The sequence below is a fragment of the Ctenopharyngodon idella genome, chromosome 10 (genome assembly GCF_019924925.1).
Source record: "Ctenopharyngodon idella isolate HZGC_01 chromosome 10, HZGC01, whole genome shotgun sequence".
In the NCBI taxonomy this organism is placed as follows: domain Eukaryota; kingdom Metazoa; phylum Chordata; class Actinopteri; order Cypriniformes; family Xenocyprididae; genus Ctenopharyngodon; species Ctenopharyngodon idella.
Window position 1 is genome coordinate 8,906,170 of NC_067229.1, and position 22,000 is coordinate 8,928,169.

Consider the following 22,000-nt stretch of genomic DNA (forward strand, 5'->3'; position numbering starts at 1 on the left):
CTGGGGTCATCAGAAACTTATTTTACATCTTGTAAAATGGGGCATAATAGGTCCCCTTTAAATGCAAATGAGCTGCTGCTCCCCTCCCCTCTTTCCAGAAGAGGGCGGAGCCTGTACAGCTCATGCCTCGGACACCAACAAAACATCTGTTTTGTTTTGATTATCATCTCTATCACAGCTACGCTCATATGACATTGCAGTTCTTCATCATCATGAAAAATGATTTGCATGCGTTTTATAGCTATATCAGTTTATACTTCTAATTTATCATTTTCTGAGCGCACACATCTGAAGCACGTGCACAGAAAGCTGGATGTCAGGCGGTATTAAACTGATTTCTCTTACATGTCTTATTGCACTTAGACTGTCAAATACACACAATATTATGTCAGAAACACACAAACACAGTCGGTTATGTCTGTAAATGTAAACAGCAGGGAAAGAAATCGCATGTGTTTTTTTAAAATCTGTGTATTAAAGTGACAGCAGCATAATATTCAGTACCTACTGCTGTATATGCTGTTAATATGAACCAAACAACAAAAGAAAAACAGAAAATCACTCTCTGCTTTTGATTAAATAACTTTTAATAGCTTTAATAAATTTAGAAAATAAATACATTTTAATGAATAAATTTTAATAAATTTAGTAGCTTTAATAAGAATACATTTCTTGAATGCTGCTGTTAAATGCTCTGGTGAGGAAATAAATATGGTGGACTGAGTACAGCTCACTCAGGGGAGGAGCTAAGCTAATAGGGCAGATAGTCACCTGACATGGGGGGGTTTACGTAAGAGTAGGGGGAAATCTGGAACCGCTCATTTGGATGTTTTATAGGGGATTATAAAAAAAGGAATGGGTGGATTTTTACCATTATAGGCTGGTTGTTTACACACACTGTGGACACACTTCTGTGTTCATAATAGCTCCCCTTTAATGACTCACAAAAAAGTCATGTGGTGTAACCATTAACTAAAAAGCAATACCAGATTTGATTACTCGTTAAATACATGAGTGAACACATCTTAATCAATATTTAAAAAAAAAAAAAAAAACGAATGTTATGAATTAAGTATTTGAGTCATACCGCGTGACATTTTACATCAAATTTTTTTTTTTTGTCATTTTGACATTTGTACATATCATATCTGATATTTTAAGATACTTGTTGACCTTGTGTTATTGTTAACTAAAACTGTCTTTTTCATTAATTGTACTAAACCTGAAATAAAATGAAACATAAATATTAAATGAAATACTTAGACTTAAAAAGCTTAAATGAAACTTACATTGAATCCAAGTCCATGCAATAAAATGACTAAATCTAAAATAAAATTAAATCTAAATAGAATATATTATTATATTATAAATATATATTTTTAAACAAAAACAAACCTAATAATGACAAAAAATGACAAAAGCACATAACAAAACTTAAACCAAAATTAAAATGAAAACTGAAAGTACAAAAATAAAAGCCTGTTCAAAATAATATTAAATACAATAACAGAAAATAAATAAATCTAAAATAGCACTGATTTAAAAATGTTTTATTTATTTATTTATATAAATATATTTCAAAATGTAATATCAAGATCAATTCAATTCAATCAAGATCAATTTATTTTAGAAGTTAAAAACAGGCTCATCATGAAAAAGTTGCATTAAGCTATTATAGTAATTGAATTTTTTTTTTTTTAAATGTATTTTTGTATAAATGAATAGATGCAGAAAAAAGAGCATCATTTCATTGACTCATATATTTTTCAGGGTGGATCTAAAATTTTCTGAGAGTGTGTTGACTATATGGTTTGAAGTCCTCCTCCCTTTAAATAAACACAATGTCAAGAACTGCTGTCACACAAAGCCTATTATGCCATTACAATTCCCTATACACCAAGATTTCCACAGAACAACATGTAAAGCTGATTTATCTTTTGGAAAATATCTGAAATGATATATGAAACAAAGAAAACTTGTCAGAGCCCAGCATACTAACTGACAGCTGTGAAATAACAAACCGCATTTGTTTAAGTGCACTGGCTGTTCGCCACAGGATCCCCTTGAGGATCTGACGATGTACAGATCATAAACGTGACACAGTTGAGGCTTTGTTAAAATGGGTTGAGTGGGTTCTACCATGTGACGCATGGAAGGAGAGCAAGAGAGGGGCTCTTTAAGTTCTCGGATGTGCATTATCAGGGATTTAATTCTGTTTCACCAACCTTAATGGGCGCAACAGAGGGTATCCTAATAAGTGCCATGGTAACCTAAGATGAGATGAAAACGACCGCCTTTCAGAAGAAGTGCTACAGATGGAATGACAGTACAAAATGTAACTGTAAATAGGTACATTACAATATAGAACATAGGAATAAGGCATATCGAAAAATGCTGTGAATTAACGGAATTGGGCTACTTTTGCACTGTAGCTGCAAGTTGAATGTGATTACCCCCCGGGGACATCCCCCCCCAGAATGCACTTTTTAGCCCCCTGAATGCAATTTTTGGAAAGCGATTTATACTGGGAGACCCTTCCCTAGAATGAGATTTTTGCCCCCAGAACATGATTTTGACTGGGGGACCCTCCCCTGAATAAGATTTTTACCCCCCAGAACACTATTTTTACTTGGAGAACCTACCCAGAATGCAATTTTTACCCCCTGAATGCGATTTTTACTGGGACACCCTCCCCTAGAATGAGATTTTTACCCCCGGAACATGATTTTTACTGGGACACCCTACCCTAGAATGAAATTTTTTTCCCCCCGGAACATGATTTTTACAGGGAGACCCTCCCCTGAATAAGATTTTTACCCCCAAGAACACTATTTGTACTGGGAGAAACTACCCGGAATGTGATTTTTACTTCCCGAGAATGAAATTATTACCCCCTGGAATGCGATTTTTGCTGGGACACCCTCCCCTAGAATGAGATTTTTTTCCCCCCGGAACATGATTTTTACCAGGGGACACCCCCCAGAATGTGATTTTGACCCCCGGAACGCGATTTTTACTGGGCGACCCTCCCCTAGAATGAGATTTTTACCCCCCAAAATGTGACTTTTTACTGGGGAACCCCCCTGACCGCAATTGGGTGGGTTTTCAATAGCAATTGCCCTGGATTTGTTATGCAAACCTGGCAACCCTGACTGCCATGGTACTCTGACTGTCCCTGCATTATACAGTATGCATATTGTACACGATATGGCCATAAATACATGCAGCAAAATGTGAACAATGTAAAAGAAATTTTTTTTGAATTTGTAAATAAAGATGATTGGAGTAAGTTTTACAAAAAAAAAAAAATAAAAATAAAAATATATATACTATTTCAGTCTTTCTACTTAAAAAGATCCAATTTAATTCCATGAGTTACTTTTTTTTGGCAAGTATTTGCGAAATTTACTAGAAATTTCTGAGTGAAAATTGTTTCAAAGTATAAATCCAACACCATTTTTTTTTTTCAGTGCGGTACACAACAATTTACTCTGATTGATATTCTTTTTGAAATAAATAACATTCATGATTTTTATCTGTTATGATTTATAAGTGATTTTAATACCAAATATTAAGACTTTTTATGCAAAAACTTCTGTTCCACTTGAATCAGGTTGTTATATCAAGCATTGATATAACATACCGCACCAGCTGAGAGTAAAATGAAGGCACATATACGGCATGTTAATAAAAACAAAGACTTCAAATGTTCACGCTGTTATACAGTATGTTTTTGGATCTTATTTTTGGATGGACAGTAAAATGTAGACAGCAGCTCAGAAGCAGAGCAGATGGCTGACAAATGTCCTGGCTGGAAGCAACGTTCTACATAATTTGATAATCCTCTGTGCTGTTACTCTGTTTTATAGCTCAGAGAGACTGTACAAGCTTCTTGTAGGAGGATGGTAGCTGTAACAAAATTGAGTCAGACTGAGAAAACAAGAAAGAAAGGAAGAAAAGTTTGCCTTTAAAGATATTGAAGAATTCAGATCTGAAAAGAATCCAGATGCGAAACTATATCACCTATTACATAGCTCTTATTTTGATAGTGAAGTAAAAACATACATTTCAATTAATGCGGCAAAATATTTTATCATAAACGGGACTAGATGGGGTTCTGCATTGAAGTTAAATAACACAGCATGTGCAATCTCACTTTTGAAAGATAGAATAACTCCTTTCCTTTGCCAGTAATGACTCTCTTATCACTGAAAGGCTGTAATCTTAAAAGGCTTCCTGTGAAGTTGTCTTGTGTGCAGCACTATGGCATTTAATCCATATTTAAAGCATAAAAATTTATACTTTGAGTCTAATTGCTTGAGTGTTCGGTGATGTTTGCAGTATACAGCCATCACAGGTTTGTTTACATGAAAGTATTTAAGAGAAATGTGGCTTTGGGAAGTCAAATAACATCATGTCCTAGAGTCATGGTCTAATTAGCACATATGCTCTGACACACTGAGCCTTGATGCTTTTTTTGGGTGATACAAGCTCATGATACAGTATTTCCTGATCCCTCTCTTCAAAGTGGCAGAAAGGCCAAAAACTTGATATAGGCTCTGTTCCAAAACCAAGTTAGCTGCCTACATAGGCAGCATTGCAATGTATCACAGGGGTCTATGCCAAAACGTAGGCATGATTATGCTGCTATCTAAGTTACCTTCTTTTATGATGCAGCTTTTATTCTTCGTGGAGTAGGCAGTCCCATAAAGCACTATGTTGGTCGAAAATACAGGTAAAATGTCTACAAATATGCTTAAAATTAATTTAAAACCAATAATCATCAATAATAATAACAGTTGAATCAGAATAGACTTTTTTTAAAAATCCAATATTGGTATTTTTAGGCATTTGAGTATTGCAGTGTGGCATTAGCTTAGCAACATGCTAAATTCCAAAGTACTGAAATCAATTGTACTGTAGCTTAAGTCATGTGACACCTACACTAAAAAAGCTTGTTGTTCTAACTTAAGGCTGGAATACACTATACAACTTTTGCGGAGATTTTTGCCCCGATTTGCAGTCTAGATCAGTCAACAATAGTTGCCGAAAGTCTGCGCCAGTCTGATTTTGGGGAGTCAGAGTTTACAAATTTCACAGAAAATCGCACATGTATGATGGGCACAGACAGATTTTTTTTTAGCTTCAGGCTATGATTCAAACCAGTCAGAGGATATCAAAAACATGTTTGATACATTGAGTGGATTTTGGAACACATATCGTGTAAGACGTGTTCCAATCATATCGTTATCCAATCATATCCACTGTTGAGGCAAAGTCACATGAGCACATCGAGGTATACATATTTGGTAAATGTGTATCCATCATAGTTTATGCATTTATGTTTTTTATGTCTTCTTATCGAATAAAAAATGTATCCACCTAAATTGAGCACAATTTATGTGCATTTTTAGAATTTATGCACATATTGGCGTTTATTTCCAGCATTTTTTATGTGATATCTAGATATCGAGAACAACATGCAACCTAGGTTTAGTGCACCCAAAAATGAAAATTCTGTCTTTAATTACTCACCGACATGTCGGTCCAAACACGTAATACTTTCGTTTATCTTCGAAACACAAATAAAGATATATTTAATGAAATCTGATAGATTTCTATCCCTCTATTGACAACCTATGCAACTGAAATTTTGACACTTCAAAAAGAGTTTGTAAAACTAATCCATATAAATTGAGCGGTTTAGTCCAAATATTCTGAAGAGACAGGATCATTTTATATGATGAACAGTTTTAATTTAAAGGGGTCATGACATAGGTTTTTTGTTTGTTTTATTATTTTCCCTTAGGTGCAATTATAATATTACTATAGTTTTTTGGACGAAAAACTTAAAAAATTTAGTGATTTATGACCTTTTCCCACCTGTTTCTCATCCTCTGACTCAGACAGTTGGTTTTAGGGGGATTTCCCCTTTAAGAGTTCAGTGTGCCTATGCATTAATTATTAATGCCTTCTAGTCAGAACACATCATATTTGAAGATGCAGCATCGATATGGCAAAATTGTACTTTTTTATCACATGTACTAGAAACGAGGTGACATATTTTCATAATCCGCTTATAAGAAGGTGTTTATATTAGCAGGTGATAAAAAGTAATATTAAAGACCCTTAAAATGACAATTCTACATAAAAAGGTGTAATATCAAATAAAACGCTATAAACACTTACAGGTGCACTTGTGGCAATTGTGGTGCAATGCCCACTGAGCCAGGAACGGCACATCTGTGTGGCACTGCAATCTTATTGTAAACAGCTACTTCTTCAGACCCACTCGCTGCACGTCGACTGAACACCTGTGGGCGCGACAACGATGCAATGATGTAAAATTAGGCGTAGTTGTCTTGCGGTCATATGCAAACGACTGGTGCTAGGTGACGTCACCTTGCCCCATAGGATCCACAACGAGCCGTATTTGGAGCTTGATTAAATAAATGCTTCTTTTATAATGCAGAGGACCTCTTAAGCTATGAAACTTACAGGAAGTTTTAATGGTACAAATACCTCTTATATGACAAAAGATCAAGGCAAATTTGCTTTCTCATGTCATCACCCCTTTAAGCTTTTATTCACATATAAACATTCATCAACTCACACATCAGTTGTGGTAAACGGAAACTCAAGCATGTTCGCTTGACGCTTGAGAACCAATGAGGTTCATTTTCGTGTTACACAGCACGTTTGAGCTTCAGCAAAAGGTTTGTTCTCATGTGTCAAGCAGTTTCGGTTAAGCTTCTGTTTATGTTCTCTGATCAATGTTTATATGTGAATAAAAGCCTAAATTCAATCTGTTCATCACATAAAGCAATCGAGTCTCTTCAGGTACGTGGTTGAGAAGCACTGCTTTAAAACATCCAGTAGCCACCCACAGTCTAACCACAAGCTCTACTCTCAGCAAAATGGTAACCACAAAAATCAACATAACAGAAACTCTGTTAAATGTCAAACATAACTGAATATTAAACACTTACAGGTTTTCCTTTACTAAAAAACACAATAGCAATTTATTTCAAGATTTACTCAAACAAATGGATTAAGGTAATTTAACATTTTACAATTTTAATTTCATTTGATGTAATAAGATTTAGTGCAAATGACAAATAAGTAAAAAAAAGAAGAAAAAGAAAAAAGATTTGTGTTGCTTAAGCTCATTTTTATTAAGTTAACTGAGCTAAAATCCCTTTTTTGAGTGTATATAAAGTGTACTAAATCGGTCACTTATGCGGTTACATTTCAGTTAGGATGCTTTCTTAAAAGGCAGCTGCCTATGTATGCAGTAGACGTATTGGAACAGAGCCACAGATCACGAAATTGAGCAAAAACTTGTGCTAAGATTAAACAAACCACATACTGTCACAATCAAATCTGCTTTGAAACAAACCCTGGCCCTTCCTGTGTAATTCTCCCACAATTCAGTCACACAATCAAGATATCAGTTAAGAGTATTCTGGTCCTTAGCAGAGGACAAGAGTCCAGATTGATTTTCTTTCTGTCTTAATTCCTCCCCACAGTGTTAAGGGCAAATGAAGTTCTTCCATTTAGCTGCAGGCGACTGCTGCCATGTCACAGTGTGAGTCTGGCAGTCTGTTGTGAGATTTTTCCAGCTTCATTTTGTTTATTGCACTATAATCTGACGTGGTCTCATGCGACAGCATTCGCTTTATAGAAACCATTTAAATCACTTTAGTGTATATCGTAACAACGTTTATAAAACATATACAGCAGTTGCAGGTCTAAAATCAGATCGTCTGAGTCATGTTTGAAGTCATTGTATCCTATATTAATGCACTAATATGCTTTATTGACTGGCAGCTGTAAAAAAAGTCAATTTAATATATATTAATATTTAATATATGTTTAATATATAATATTTAATATATATTAATGTCTATTTGATATATATTAATATACTATAAAATAAAAATTGTATGAAATAGTATATATTTTCTATATTATTTGACTAAATGTGTATATAATATATATTATTATAAATATTATATGTATATTACATATATTTAATATATAATATGTCTGTTTAATATAAATATGCTATAAAATATATAAAAATTGTATGAAATGGTATATTTTTTGTATATTATTTGTCTTAATATATGTGTATTATATATATTATTATAAATATATATTATATATGTATATAATATATAACATTTAATATATATTAATGTCTATCTGTCTATTTAATATATATTAATATACTATAAAATAATATATAAAAATTGTATGAAATGGTATAGTTTTCTATATTATTTGTCTAAATATATGTATATAATGTTATAAATATATATAATATATATAATATATATTTAATATATATTAATATACTATAAAATAATATATAAAAAATGTATGAAATATATATTTTTATATATTTTTCTATACTATTTGTCTAAATATATGAAAAATAAAACATCTAAAAATTAAAAGCACTTAAAATATTGTTTTAAATTCTCCAAGTTGCTGTACATTATGTACATTATATATGTATAGTTATGGAAAAAAATATAATATAATATATATAGTACCTATACTGATAAACAGAATCTCAGCAGATAATCAATATGGTACTGATATATTGCAATTATATATTTTTAACATAATTCCCTGAATGTGATATTAGCACCACCATGACCCCAATGAAAAAAATCTGATAAATGGATTGGCAAGTAGTCATGAACAAATAGGAAATGTTTCTGCTTGAGTGCATGCTGGAAAATGGACCTACCAAAGATAACAAAATGATCCCATTGGAATGGGGTGGTAGCTAATGTGCCTTAGCAAGGCCCCTCATTTCAGTTAATTCATGCTTCAGTGGCACCTCTGCAATATGGAGCCACATCCACCGTCAAGGATGGAGACACTGCAGTCGGCTTTAAAATCTTTTTCACTTGCAGACGTATGTTAATGACTAGATATTAGCTTCCTGGAAAGTCTTCTTTGCGGTGATTCATCTGAGTAATAAGTACCTTAAGCTGGATACTGTCTCAGTAAAAGTATGGGCCTATTTCTCTAATGTGCAGAGTTACAAGGCAATCAGAAAGTGTGTGCGTAGTCCCCGCTGAGAGATCTCAGTGTGCTTCCTTCATAGTATTGGCACACAACAAGGCTCTCGGCAGGAGGTGTGGACATCCTCCTTCTCGCTTTCTCTATCTCTTACTTGGAAAAGAAAAAAAAATCTTATTTTTGGCCATTTTTTTATTCATTCAGCAGGGAACAGCATCAGGAAGTAACATGAGCCAGACTTGAACTTGCATCACCCGAAAGTGCTCCATGACTGTTTACATCTGGTAGTAACATCCTTCTCAAAGGACTTACCATTTGTGATTGAATTACAAGTGGTAGATTTCTAAATGTGTGCCTGTATAATAAGCGACATCACTTACATTGTGCACGGTTGAAAATCAACAAAGACATTTGCTTTCCTTTTTTTTTGCTTTCCTTTTTTTCGAAGGTTGATAACAGGCATACAATAATACAATCATAATAAAGGGTTACAGATTTCTATAGGCACGTATTAACGATAAGACATTTGCTTTCCTGTTCCAACCTCGTTTTCCTTACCAAAAAGGCCATTTGTGCTTCCTAAAAGCCCTGACACACCAAGCCGAAGGTCGGTCGGCCCATGTCGCCACAAGTTGGACCCCTTTGGGGAAATTCTGGCCTATTGAGCATGTTGAATCTGCGTCCTTCGGCGAGAGAGATCACTCTGATTGGCTGTTCAGCGAACGAGTCAGTGCACAAGAATAAAATTTGATGAAAGCGAGCAAAGAAGTCAAGATGGCACAGACAGAAGGCTGTTCTAATTTTATGTCATTCCAGTGTTATTTTCACAACAACATGAGCCACCTGGAATGAAGAAAGTGATCAGCATGACTGATATTCAAAATGGTAAGCAAGCACTGCTTTACATTATTAGTTTTGGTTTCCATTTTTGAATGACAAATATAGACTATCGATACCTGCTGATATAGACGGTTATTTCTTTACACGCAGGTGCAGAAAGGCTCTCTAGTTGTGTTTATGTTTTTTTCTCATGGATGTCAGACCTCAATGGACTGAACAGAAGAAATTAACTGGAGAAGATTTCCACATCAAAGAAGGCGGAGCCTAAGAGCCACACCTACCTATTTCGTAATCGCCACGGATTAATGGTAGTTCGAAGGTACTTACCGGATGAAGAAAACTTTTCCGGAAAGTTCACTTTGGCAAGCTGTTTCAAACTCCAGACGAACTTCATTTTGGCCTGATTTTGTTCGAACTGATTTCGTCAAACCAGTTCATTCTTCGATTTCACTTGAAGTATATCGGACCTTAACCCCTTAAGCCCGAAGAAAAAATTACACAAAATAGGTATCATTTTAAAGCTTTTTAATGCATCCAACTATTTTGTTCAACACTTAATGAGTGCTGAGTCATTCCGCTAAACCGGAGTGTACCGCCCGCAGGCGCCACCTAGCTACAAAAATTAATAATAATTTTTTTTTTTAAACTACTGCCTTGATCAACACAAAATAGGTATCATTTGAAAGCTTAGAGTCTGAACTTTACAATGAATGTAGCCAATTTGATTAACTCCTAAGTAGTGCTGAGTTATTTGCTGAAAAAAAAAAAAAAATGCTTTCATAATTTATTAAATTTTTTTTGTACCATGTACTGCAATGTGTCAAAAACATCATACAGCTCAGATAATCATGTGTCATATGTCATTTGAAAGGTCTCATGGAGTAGAATACAAAAAGTATAATTGTTTTGGGCTTTGACTAAACTTGAGTGAGCTTTTGTACGTGAAGCCACGCAAGACCCATATGTAAATAATATACTGATGCTGCATTTATGTCACGTTTTTGCTCATAACTTCATTAAACATGCTCCGATTGTGGAAATTTGCACATCATTATTTACAACAGATTCTTATGATTAAAATGAGAATCAACATAATCCAATAAGTTGATCTGGAGATATTCCTCATGGAATTACGGCACAAAAAACCACACAGGCACACAGACGCTAACTAAAATCAGATGCAGCTTTCACGTGGCATCTTCACATATATCTTCATGAAACATGTATAGATCTTAGAAAATGGCACATCATTACTTACAGTGGATGCTCCCGATTGAAATGAGTTCTTTCAAACGATACCAACCTTTTGACTCTCCTTGCTATAGTTTTGAAGTTACGAGTCTTTACTTTTTGTATGTCACTCAGAAAAAAAAAACAACTCTGAAAATGCCTTCAGGGCTTAAGGGGTTAACTGTTAAAAAGAGCTCTGGCGGTGCTGGTCATCTGGGTTAAAGGCCATAAGCCAGACTCATCCTAAATGGCATCTCTCTTTCTCTCTTTTCCTTTATGAACTTACTCTTTAACATTCTACAATCATGCTGGTTACAATTAACTGTTTCATCATCTTATAAATCTATTTGTAACCATTTCAAGTGTAACTATAACCAAATACTGTTATTAAACCTTTTCAGTTATAAATGATGTGCTACTGTAACCGGGTTTGATTCAGTATTAACATCAAAGTGCTACCTATTGCAGTACAATATTTTCACACCATACCATTTCTCTCCCACATATTTTGCTATTCTAAGTGTGCCTATATATTTCTGGTGTTGGTAGGAAGAAAGAAACTGAAGCTTAACCTCAAGGCCATGGGTCCTCAGTTCTATGGTTCACTAAATCTGAAAATAAGACCTCAGATAATGTGAGAGTAATTTAAGAGGCAAATATCTCCTTTCATTTAGCGTCTTCCGACACGTAATCCTCTGCAGATGTGCTTCATTGCACATAATCAAATAAATACGTAAATGAACAGGGATGAACTGCCTGACTGCTGCCCATCGCATGGGAGCTGTTATAGTTTGAGAATTTGAATTGAATGCATTAACATATTCATACTACAATCACTGGAAAATTACTCAAATTCATTTAAGAGAGCAGAAAGGTTTGGCTGGTTAGCATGGTCCAGTTAGCCCCTACTGGTAGAGGTCAAAACAACAGAAATGTGAGCAGCTGCTATTGAGATGAATGGGAATGCTAATTAAAGGTATTTGATTTGAACAAATTAAATTTCATGATGTGTTATACACCTTGTCAATGCTAACCAATAGTTTTCTTGAGGTTTAATACACCACCATGATGCTAACTTTTGCTAGCTTTTTTTTTTTTTTTTTTTTTAGGTATTATAGACCTCCTTGATGCTAATGTTACCAGTCTTTCTACGAGAATAGACATCCTTGATGCAAACATTAGCATCCTCGGGTATTTGATGCTAACTAATTACTGTAGCTTTCTTGAGGAATAATATTACTAATATAGGAATATAATATAACTTTCTCCAGGTATCATACACATCTTTGATGCAAACGGATAGCTTTTCCAAGGTATTATAGACCTCACTGATGCTAACAATAGCTTTCTCGGGTATTTGATTTTAACAAATGAACTTTCATGAGGTGTTATACACCTCGTCGATGTTAACTAATAGTTTTCTTGAGGTTTAATACACCACCATGATGCTAACATTTGCTAGCTTTTTTCATGTATTATAGACCTCCTTGATGCTAATGTTACCAATCTTTCTATGAGAATAGACATCCTTGATGCAAACATTAGCATCCTCGGGTATTTGATGCTAACTAATTACTGTAGCTTTTTTGAGGAATATTACTTGATAACAGACTTTCTCCAGGTATCACACACATCTTTGATGCAAACGGATAGCTTTTCCAAGGTATTTTAGACCTCACTGATGCTAACATTAGCTTTCTAGCTACGAGTATTATCGTCCGCTTGACACTAACAGACCAGTTTCTCCGGGTATTATAGACCTCCTTGATGCTAACGTTAGCTTTATATGAATATTTTTGACATTCTTGATGCTAATGTTAGCTTTCTACAGATATTTGATGCTAACAGATAGCTAAGGTAGCTATACAAGATTTCCTTGGTTGCTACTGTACCTCTGAAGGTTTAGACAGCCATATTATTTATTATATTGAGCTAACAGACAGATCAAGAAGATGATTAAAACAATGCAGTGTTTTTAATGCTACAGTACTTTGGATAAAGTGCCAAGTGTCCAAGAATCTCCATGTAGCTTTTTACAGTAATTTTAATATTACAAACTCACAGGGAAATATTCATGGCCACACACAGCTGATAAAAGGGAAAATTAATCTTCTTTACAGAAAGAGAGACATACTTCCATTTCTCAAAGTAAGAATAAAATGACATAGGTCTTCTTACCTTAACAATTAAGGCCATTTTCACTCTGCACACATTAACAGTGTAACTGTAACATCAGGTTCACATTGTGTTTTCACACTGACAGCATTTCTGCAGCATAGCAGAGCTATACAGAACATAAAAGTAATTTATGGCTTTACATATTTCATATTCATTTGAAAACAGCCATAAAATATAAAATTGTCATTAAAAACTCCTGGATGGAATGCAAGCTACTAAAGCCATTTTTTAACATCTATTCAATACTTTCATCTGCACCTACAATAATGTAATATCTTTACATTTCTTTATTTGAGTGCATTTTACAATAAGATCTCATTTGTTAACATTAGTAATGTATTAATTAACATGAACTAACAATGAGCAATACATACAGTATTTATTCATCTTTGTTAATGTTAAATACAGTTGTTCTTTGTTTGCATTAACTAATGCTAACAAATACATTTGATTTTAATAATGCTGAAATTAACATTAAGATTAATAAATGCTTTATAAGTATTGTTAATTCTTAGTTCGTGTTAACTAAAGTAGTCAACTAATGTTAACTAATGAAACCTTATTGTAAAGTGTTACCCATTTATCAGTAAATTTAAACTCATAGTTATTAATATATTAATAAGTTAATATTATTAAAATATTACCATATAAATTAAAATGCCATAATCATTGTAAATTTCAACCCTAAATAATTTTATCAGTGCATTTTTTCCTCTAATGAATTCTCATCTTAGTGCAACGGACTTCTGTTGTTAATTTTCCTTGAAATTTCCTCTGTTCAATTGCTCCCTGAGGAAATTTAGCCGAAGCTTTATTAATCACAGCCTTTGAGTTCAGGAAAGGGATTTCTGTGACTGCTGACTCATAAAAGTGATGTAATGGTTCTGTTTTGTTGATTGCTGACATCAGCTCAGTATAATTCTGTTAAAGCGGCCATTCATCGTAAAGATTTCATCACCCTTGCTTTCAGTGACCGAAATTAACTCCTTTATATTTATCAGTTCGATCGAGAAACTGAGCTTTAGAGCAGCTGGAAAATCATCTTGTCTCACCAGAGAGATGTTTGTGCTCAATAAAAATAAAAATAATAACCAAACTTATTCTCGTCAAGTACCACCGACTTAGACAGGAAGAGACTGACCTGACCTAGTGACTGACAAGTAAAGAGGCCAACTACAGTTTTTATTGTTTTATGTGCTTTTAGGGGTTATTTGAAGTAGATCGTTTACTCTATTTTGATCTTTTCGAGTACAACAAGGAAAAATAACATTAAATGCAAAAAAAAAAAAAAAAAATGCAACTAAACATATAATAAACATAGGATAACAAAATAAATGGCCATATTTTCTTGCTGTCAAAGGCGGCGTGTTAAATTGAACAATGAGATTTTGCTGTAAATTCATTTCAATTCAATTCAGTGCACACATGGCAATTCATAACAATTTAACATTTCGAGGTATTTTGGTGGCGAATTTCTATCATTCTCATTCATGCTTTTTCATACAATCTGCTTACACCACACTGACAAATAGGTTTAAGGGTGAATCTTCATGCTTAGTTTTTAAATTCGTATGAAAACGGCAACTCATAAAATAGTTATGTTTGAGATTGGGTTGATCTGTCAGTTAATATAAACTTTGTGGTTGTCAACTGTCCCAAATTACAAGCGCCCACCTAATGGTGATGATATACAGGGCAACTTTTTGAGCAAGGTTGCCGGGGAGTGTCGCCAAGCGATGATGCTTGGGCACTTTCCCATTGAGAATAAGCAACAAATTTCGATCTAAAGTATCCAGATAGAAATTTGTTGCCCATTCTCAATGGGAAAGTGCCCAAGCATCTTCGCTCGGCGACATTGCCCTGTGTATCATTACCCTAAAAGTCCATAATTCTGGTTAAGTACCACCCACTTAGACAGGAAAGGACCTACTGAGTGTGAAGTAAAGTGGCCAATCACAGTTTTTTACATGCTTTTAGGAGATAGGTTATTTAAAGTAGATTATGCTAGTGGTTCTCAATTTGTGGGTCGTTCCTGCAACAGAAAAAAAAAAAAAAAAAAAAAAAAAAACATTAAATGAAAAAAAAAGGCAAATAAACAATCATGGATAGTTAGGATAACAATATAAACTGCCTTATCAACCATATATTTTGTTGCTGTCAAAGGTGGTGTGTAGAATTGAACTCTATGGTATTTTGATGTAAATTCATCTGTCCAAAACACTCTCTGGCAATTTGCAACTTTTTTATGTTTTGGCGAATTAGTGGCGAATTAGTATACTTGGTACAATCTCATTTTCTCATACGATCTGCTTACACTCCACTGGCGATAGGTTTAGGGCTGGACCGTCATGCTTAGATGTTTTCGTACGAATCAATTCATGCGAATTCATATGAAATCTCTGAATCTCTTACGTTTTCTCACGAGATTGGCTTCATCTGTCAGTTTAAACTAGCCAAATTAGCCAGATGCTAACACAGAATAATGGTATGACATGCCCTCATCCTTGAAAATCATCACCAAAACTATGGAAAATACAAGAAAATAAAGTTTATGCAACACTTAACCACAAGTTAAGTCGGATGACAAAATTTATAGTATACTTTAGGCCTAATAATCAATGTAAATAAAGCTCAAGGTCACTTTACAGTTAGGAAATAGGAAATGAGAGTTCCAGTTTCACATGTACAGTTCTCTATGAATGCAAATCACATGGGTCGACAGAACTTTATTGCTCACTGTGAGCTCCACAGATTGCACCTCTACAAGGCTGTGATTAAACAGGACCATGCCAGGGTCATTAATATGGACTGCTCATTATATCACACCCGTTTCTCCGAGTCTGATGTGGTGTTTCTGATGCTGGCATGTGAGGTGTTTTCACAACCCGATGACACCTACCTTCTGTGCTCTGTGGCTCAGGAAGTGTCTGAAATGTGGGCTGTAACAGGTGGTGGTTGACAGGGTACTGCTTCTTCCTGGAGTATAGTCCTCCCCGGTCTGTCTGCTGAACTGAGGAAAGTCTCAAAATGATGAGTTTTCCATACCCCATTGACTCCACGAATGTGCGTTATGGTGGGAGGTCCACGATACAAAGGACACCAGGACATTCGGGCGTAAAGATGGGCAGAGTGATCTGAATGATGCATGAATTTCCCTAAAGGCACAGAAACTGCAGCTTTTTACTGAGGCTAGAGGGACATTCTGGAACTTATCATTAATTAATTGGGCTGTGGAGTGTTTTTCAAGTGCACTCAAAAAAGGATGACAAGCCTCTGTGTAAAATCAAACATAAATAAAAAATAGAGTGTGAATTTAACAAGACAATTCAGTTCTATCACATGGTAATAGTAATAATAATAATGTGATAAAAAAAAAAAAAAAATTCTCTATAGGAGGTATCAAGCTACATAAACGTCAAGGCTCAAGTAAAAAATATAACTTGTTATCATTTACATACACCTCCTCCCTGGTGGACATGGATAAGCTGGATACCAGTGATGTTGGATAGTTCAGGGCCATTTTGACCTGTCTTACCCTTTTGTTCTTACTAAGGCCAAAAAACCCAAAGACAGTAATAAAAGCAATTGCACACTGCAAGAGCTCTGACTTCACTAAGACAATCTCAGAATACTGAAAGGGATTTCCACATTCCAAGATTGTCACAATAGCTTGGATTGAATTTGTTTGCCCATTGTAATCTTTTTTACATTTTGCATATCATTGAGCACCATGCGCTCACAGCGTGGACTGAATAAATATCGATTCAAACAGTGGCTAGCTGGCTCAATCTCCAAAAACAAAACAAAAAATATGACTGTTTGCAGACTTCGGTGGCCTGGATCTATCCGGTCCTACCCTTAAAGTGAAAATTCACAAGAATAGCAGATTATCTTGAGCTCGCCAAACTGGAAAAGCCAACAAAAGCACTTTATTCTCCTTTCTCCTGACTTAAGCCTCTGTCCCGGCCACTGTGATTTATCGATCCTCACTTGTGCAACCTGAGCTGAGGAAGGCCTGTTTCCTTGTTTCCTTGGTTACTGTGCTCTCGCTGTCATAACCTAACAGTGTCAGAAGCTTCACCATAAATAGTCCAGCAACAAAGCCCGATGTGTAAAGTGTACGGCATTTATCTCCCACGATGTGTCATTTTCAGTTACTGTAAAGCATTAATTTAGCACATAAGATTATGAAGTTGTTGGGCCTTTAAAATGTGGGTACAGTTGGAGCAACAATCACGTTACTTTGTTTTACAAAGCCGTGGGACACAAGATGAGAGCTGCATGTGTTCTACAACAGGATCCACCACTAACCTCAACAATCACTCAATAAAGTATTAAAAATTAATCACAGTGCTGGATTGCCACTTACATACAAGAAAAATAGGGCTGGGTATTGACACAATTTTCACGATTCAATTCGATTTCTATTCACATGCTTTCGATTTGATTCGATATCGATTATTTTGGATGTAGTAGGCTATATCAGATACAGTACATAGCATATTTTCTAGAGGAAAAAAATCTCTCAACTAATGCTGTAAACTACACGTGGGAGTCAGTTGGTACCACATTACTATAATATTGAAGGTTAAAATTACCTTATTTATATACAAACACTTAAATTACACTCAATTATGTTTTTTATAATAAATAAAGTTTAGAATTACATAATCATATTTCTCCTCCAATTCGTTTTTTTTTTTTTTTTTTTTTTTTTAAATATAAACATTTAAATCGTGGCTGTCATAACTGATTTATTCAAACATGCATTAAATATTGAAGAACATTTAAAAATTATAATGAATATGTAACGGTGCATATATTTATCAGAATGCTGCTCTCTAGAGTTCATTTTTCTAGCTGACTAATGAGTTTATGGTCACTGAATATGTTTTTCTGAGGTAAATGTGACGTTACGTGACATTGTTTACAAGCTGTTTTACGTCTTTCCGAGGTTGAAACACTGATTGAGCTATTACAGGAGACATGATACGGATTTCGGTAAGTTGTACTGTATATTTTAACATACCTTCAGATGTTTAGTCACGTTTATTTCGCTCTGTAACTGGTATTAATGCGGAGGAGAGGATGTTCACATGCGCTCCGTGCTGCCGCTTCTCTTTAACTGAGGCGCTACAGCGATCTGTCACGTCACATTAAACAGCGCCAAAACGGTATTTATTTTTTTGAATCTCATAATAGGATGGACGTCATATGAAATCTGAGACTTTCATATCAAAAGTAACAAAGCACAAAGATTATTGCGATTATTGGATGTGAGGCGCGCTACATGTTCTGCTCATTCATCAACTGAAAACAGACTAGACTAATCGATTCTTGGGATTTAAGAATCGATATCGGTTCGTAAAAATGAGAATCGATTAAAAACGAGAAATCGATATTTTTTACCCAGCCCTAAAGAAAGATGTGTGAAATCCGCTGCTTGATGATTTGAAGATATCCTCTGTATTAGATGCAAGCCTGTGGTGGACAAAAAGTGGTTGACAACATGCCCCACTCAACCTTCTAAAAAACTAAGAAAAAAAAAGTTACCAATACAAATGACTTTGTCAACAGAAACAAAGTTGTGCCCTTCTGATTCACTGCTCTTCTGAAACAATGTAAAGTTAATGTGACACGACAACTTGTGTTGCAATTACTAGTCTGTAATTAGTCTGCTGCACCTAAGGCCATGATATGCTAATGCTAATGATAAAGAAATTACAGTGTCAAAAGAAATTAGTTCATGTGAGTTGAATTACCACAAAATCCTGCTAATGTATAATATCTGAATTGAAATCAGTGAGCGTGATTGATAAGATGGTTACGGCAGTGGAGTAACACAGGTTTAGTCTAGCTGCGCATGACACAGGAGTGAATGAAATGTGACTTTAAATATTCCTGGCTTTCTTCCAGCTTTTTTGTGATTGTTCTGCAGATAACTTTCCAATTTCAAGAGGCAGAACGTCAGTCAGAATGACTTGTGAATGACTAAGTCTCAATCATTTGTGAATCAGTTGTGAGCGGTAATAGAGTTTCATATCTTCAAAATGGTTGTTTTTTTTATTTTTTTTTATCTATTTTACTGCGTCATGGCAAACATTTTTTATGTGTGTTTACTTCAAATGTTGTGTTCACAAAACCTAATCGCAATGATTCTGTATTAGAACACACTGTCCCTGTTGGAGAAAGTTATTTTATTCATATTCAAAACATGAAATACATTCCATTGATAATGGAACAGTTTACCCAAAATAAACTCTGTCATTATTTGCTCACCTTCACCTCAAAATTAAGGTTTAGCTACATTTTTCATTGTGCCATACTTTGTCCTTATGAGCGAGGTCTAGGTGATGCAGGCCCGAAGCATTTTTATCATCTTTTTAGTGCATTTCAAAACCCCCCTCTGAGAGCACATCTAGTAAACATGTTTCAGACAAGTCAATCAGCTTTCTCTCCTGACCAATCAATTGAGTGGCCAGGGCTTAAAGCGCCCTAGAAATAGATTGAGGTTTTTCAAACAGTCCAGAGTGCACTTAAGCATGAGGATAAATCGGCTAACATTTCCATCTGAGGCCCAGCATGGCATATTAATGGCCGTTATATTTGGTTTTGGTCACATCTGACCACCAAAGGATGCTTTTAAAGCTTCCACTCTACGTAGTTTGCCTGGCAAAGAGGAATACAACAGTGAGAGCGATCTGAATTTTCTGGGGTTTATGGATTTTGACTCTCTAAAGAAGCGGGTTGCTGCCCACACACAAAATAAGATGCAGAAGATAAAGAAGGAGGTGACATTTAGGGCTTGCCAAATGCAAAATCTGAGGGTTTTAAATGAGGTCCTTGCTCAGCTCTTGATTCCTTGGATTTATGCTCAAAGGCCATGATTCTGACTTTGCTCTCGCAGCGCATAGTAAATGAAAATGTACTGAAATTACAACTCGCTCTGGGCAGAAATGCAGTTTTCTGCCCAAAGCATAGAGGCCTACCATGGCACTCATAATACATTGAACTTTCAGAATGTGAAGTCCTTCTGAGGAAAATTGAACATGCAGTGGAAAGTATTTCCAGTATTTCCATATATTATATTATATTATATTATATTATATTATATTATATTATATTATAGAACGGATACTGATGAACCATACAGGTACTGCGAATTACATACTTGAGTATTAACCCCTTAAGCCCGAAGTGTACCGCTGGTGGAACACTACCCCCCGCGAAAAAATTCATAATGAAATTACTAAGCAACCACTGACAGGAATAACACAAAATAGGTATCATTTTAAAGCTTTTTAATGCATCCAGCCATTTTATTCAACTCTTAATGAGTGCCGAGTCATCCCGCTAAACCGGAGTGTACTGCTTGCGGGTGCCATCTAACTACAAAAATTAATAATCATATTTTTCAAAACTACTGCCTTGATCAACACAAAATAGGTGTCATTTGAAAGCTTAGAGTCTGACCTTTACAATGAATGTAGCCAATTTGATTAACTCCTAAGTAGTGCTGAGTTATTTGCTGAAAAATAAAATAAAAAGTTTTCATAATTTATGACATTTTTTTTGTACTATGTACTGCAATGTGTCAAAAACATCATACAGCTCAGATAATCATGTGTCATATGTCATTTGAAAGGTCTCACGGAGTAGAATTCAACGATTGTTTTGGGCTTTGACTAAACTTGAGGGAGTTTTTGTACGTGAAGCCCCGCAAGACCCATATGTAAATAATAAACCGATGCGGCATTTATTTCACGTTTTTGCTCATAACTTCATTAAACATGCTCCGATTGTGGAAATTTGCATTTGCACATCATTATTTACAGCAGATTCTAACGATTAAAATGAGAATCTACATAATCCAAGTCCTCAAGGAATCCTCAAGGAATTACAACACATAAGCCCCCCACAGGCACACAGACACTAACTAAAATCAGATTTTACGTGGCATTTTCGCTTATAACTTCATGAAACATGCATAGATCATAGAAAATCATTACTTACAGTGGATGCTCCTGATTAAAATGAGTCTAAAATCAGCATAATCCCTTGTGTCGATCACAAGATATTCCTCCTGAAGGAACGATTTTAAAAATGCCCAATAGGGGGCGTCAAGGGCTAAACAAAAAGGCTACCTTGGTTCCAAATGCTGTAACTTTTGATTACTTTATGCAATCACTACAAAATTTGAATCAGATACAGTTCACATATATAAAGGAACAAAAAATAAAAAAGAATTATATATATATATATATATATATATATTCACATAATATATATTCATATTTGATATTATATTAATTATATATATATTAAGGTATATACATATTAAAAAATTATGTTGTCCTCCCACAGTGCATCCTGGTGCCATCACTTCCACAGGTAAATGGCGCACACGTACATTGCCATCCACATGACGTAAAAGAAACGAGACTCATCAGACCAGGTGACCTTCTTTTGCTGCTTCAAGGTCCAGTTCCGACGCTTGCATGCCCAATGAAGGTGCTTTTAACGGTGGACAGGGGTCATCATAGGCACTCTGAATAGTCTGTGGCTACACAGCCCCATACGCAGCAGAGTGCTATGACACATTCCTCCCATAACCATCCTTAAAATCCCCAGACAGGATAACCTTTGTTGCTCTCATGCATCGATGAGCCTTGAACGTGTAGTGAATAATATGACCAGGAACAGTTAATTAGTT

General features: G+C 35.1%; 1 protein-coding gene across 1 annotated transcript in view; it reads right to left on the bottom strand.

The window, feature by feature from the left end:
• b3galt2 (UDP-Gal:betaGlcNAc beta 1,3-galactosyltransferase, polypeptide 2) overlaps positions 1 to 6,312 on the bottom strand; it is a 37,922-nt gene extending 31,610 nt beyond the window's left edge. The window contains exon 1 of the mRNA XM_051910615.1: positions 6,190 to 6,312. The gene's annotated coding sequence lies outside the window, so the exon portion shown is untranslated. The remainder of the gene's footprint in view (positions 1 to 6,189) is intronic.
• Positions 6,313 to 22,000: the final 15,688 nt, after the last annotated feature.